The 2,600-nt window shown below is 51.7% G+C and overlaps 1 long non-coding RNA gene across 1 annotated transcript; it reads right to left on the reverse strand.

The window, feature by feature from the left end:
- Positions 1 to 658: 658 nt before the first annotated feature.
- On the reverse strand, positions 659 to 2,291 carry LOC121999736. The gene is made up of 3 exons (XR_006116807.1): positions 1,476 to 2,291; positions 1,352 to 1,382; positions 659 to 1,254 (listed from the first exon to the last, which is right to left on the reverse strand). It is a non-coding gene; the product is annotated as an uncharacterized LOC121999736 (long non-coding RNA).
- Positions 2,292 to 2,600: the final 309 nt, after the last annotated feature.

Here is a 2,600-nt window from a genome sequence, read left to right on the forward strand (position 1 = left end):
CTAGACTCCTACATTGCCTATCAATTCACATGTATGTAATCTTCGTAATCCTCTGGATCTTGTCGGGCAAAGCAAAGACACATCTTGAAGTTTTGGTCCTTTTGCTTTGCCTAATGATTGCACAGAAACTTCTTGTTCCATTAATCAATAATGCTTGAGAAGGATAAGAGAAGAAGACGGCTTAAGAGGTAACTACTCGTTCACTGTACCCATACTGTTGGACATGTGAAGATTATTATTGGATTGCAGGTTTTGATCAATCTGCATCGACTGGAGGCCAATTAGGCGATGATTTAATTCACATGTCCTTTCCAAGGGTGACTCACTGCAACAGTGTGTCTGCATGGAAAGGGAAAGGGAAAGGGAAAGGGAAAGTTGTAACCTAATCGTAATATCTTTGAGCATGCAAGTTGGACGGGGACGCCTGAACTGCCTGTCATTTAATTCACGTTGGCGGATTCAACGGTGGCTGTCTTACGAAGTGGAGTTGTGAATTTAACTGTAAATCAGGAGTCAGGAAGAGCGAGTACCATGAAACGTGCTCCAGGGACCAGAGTTGGTTGTCGTCCCAACCACATGGCAAACATTCCAAGTGTGCATACGGAAAATCTTTATAACAAGGAATCATTTATTCATGCCAACTAACCTTCATGGAAACTTTCATCACCGCCACTAAATCATTGAGATCTACACAAAGCAATTTAAACATGAGAAGATTCTTTGATGCATGATACGGGGATAAGGGACTCACCTCATGGAGGGATAAAGTCACGGTAGAAGTCAAAGTCAAGACGTGATCAATTCTCCTACATCATCGGCCGATCGGGTAACCCACTTGTTCGACCGGAATAAAAAATATCTGATCTAATATTATCATAGCTCGGCCATGTACCGAACTTCTGACACTCAGAGAATTATGTGTCGATGAGACATACGCCGAGTGGTCAGCCGCTCGGACTTCCATCAAACATTGGAACAAACAAAGCGGGGTCGCGACTAAGTAAATACATTCAGACACAGCTCCACTCAGCACAATAGCGGAGCTCGAACAGTGGAAGGTTGGCCGAGCGACCATCCCGCTCGGCCCGAGAACGATAACGTCCGGACAGCTGAAGGTTGGCCGAACGCTCACCCGCTCGGACCAGTAATGGACAAAAGGAGGGTCTAGCGATATCCTTCTGGGAGCCCGTGCCTCCGACAGACGACATAGTTGGTGGCATGATCATGCAGAGGATCGTACGATGGAAACTTTCACTGTCATGCCAGAGATATGCCCAGGTCGTTAAGATATGGGGTCAAGGACACTTTCCTGACATGTCTTTTCAGGGAAAGCTTTGAGAAACGTGCATACCTCGAGAAATGTGCATGCGAGCTCCCAAGCCCTATATAAAGAGGTCCAAGCTTCATCGGAGGTATGAGAGATTACTGTTACTACTATTACTCTGTGATCCTGTCGAGAAGCTGAGAAAACGAACCTGCCGGAATGACGTGTCTAGAATGTTGACCGCATCTCCATGACCCGGATGGTGAGCTGTCTCCTGTGTTGACCAAGTCATCCGGAATCCTCTGGTCAACAACACCTGTAGCCATCAACCGGGTCGCCCCGGTCTCTGGTACCCCGATGCTCGAGGTGGATCCCAATAATGCATAAGCAGTTGAATAAATGAATAGTAGAATAATGACGTAAATGAGATATGAATACAGGGACGTACCCTGACCCTGGGGGGTGCCCTCGGATGGATGGGTGAATTGATCACGGTGCTGATCGGGTCATCGTGGCCCTGACGAGGAGATAAAGGTCCACCAGATGAGTAGTTGGCTCTGGCGACTCGAGCTCGAACGCGGTATGGATCCGCAAGACGACGCGCGATCCAACTGAGCACTCGGACGGCGGCCGAAATACAACAGTGGCATGAAGGCTGGACACTCTATTGGCTCACAGGCCAAAATACAATAGCGGCTCAAAGGCCGGACACCATATCGGCTCGCAGGCCGGAATAGATAAATAGTATGATACCTGAGCACTCGAACGGCGGCTGTCCGGAGGATGACGGTGGTTGTCGCCGGGGGGCGACACTCACCGGAGGTAGTGCTGGTGGCCGCTGGAAATAGTAGCCGCCTAAGGCAGTGGCGACAGTAATCATCGGAGGCGGCGAAGCTGGACGCCTGAAGAGGCGGCGGCGCTGGACACCAAAAGAGGAGGGGGCGCTAGACGCCAGGAGAGTCTGTGGTGGTCGCTATACACAACGGCAGTGGCCGCCGGACTCGGCGGCGGCAAAGGCCGCTGGATATTGCGGCTGTGACCGCGAAAGGAGGCAGCGGTGGCTGTCGGCGGCAGTACCCACAACCGCTGGGGGCGGCGGTGGCGGCAGGAGGTACCGACAACCGCTAGAAACGGTGGCAACAATGTTTGAGGCGGAGGCGTAGCTGTTGGACGTCGTCTCTGGCGGAGGAGGTTATGTGAAGAGAAGGAGACTGAAGGAGGGAGAGGGAGGTGGCAGCCTCCTCCCCTTAACGATGGCGCGACCATCGGCGGCGAGGAGCTCGCCGGAAGGTGTTCTCTCCCGGGCGGCGACTGCAGCTCCCCACGGAGCAGAGCG

This window comes from Zingiber officinale, chromosome 1A (assembly GCF_018446385.1).
Source record: "Zingiber officinale cultivar Zhangliang chromosome 1A, Zo_v1.1, whole genome shotgun sequence".
NCBI classification, from domain to species: Eukaryota; Viridiplantae; Streptophyta; class Magnoliopsida; order Zingiberales; family Zingiberaceae; genus Zingiber; species Zingiber officinale.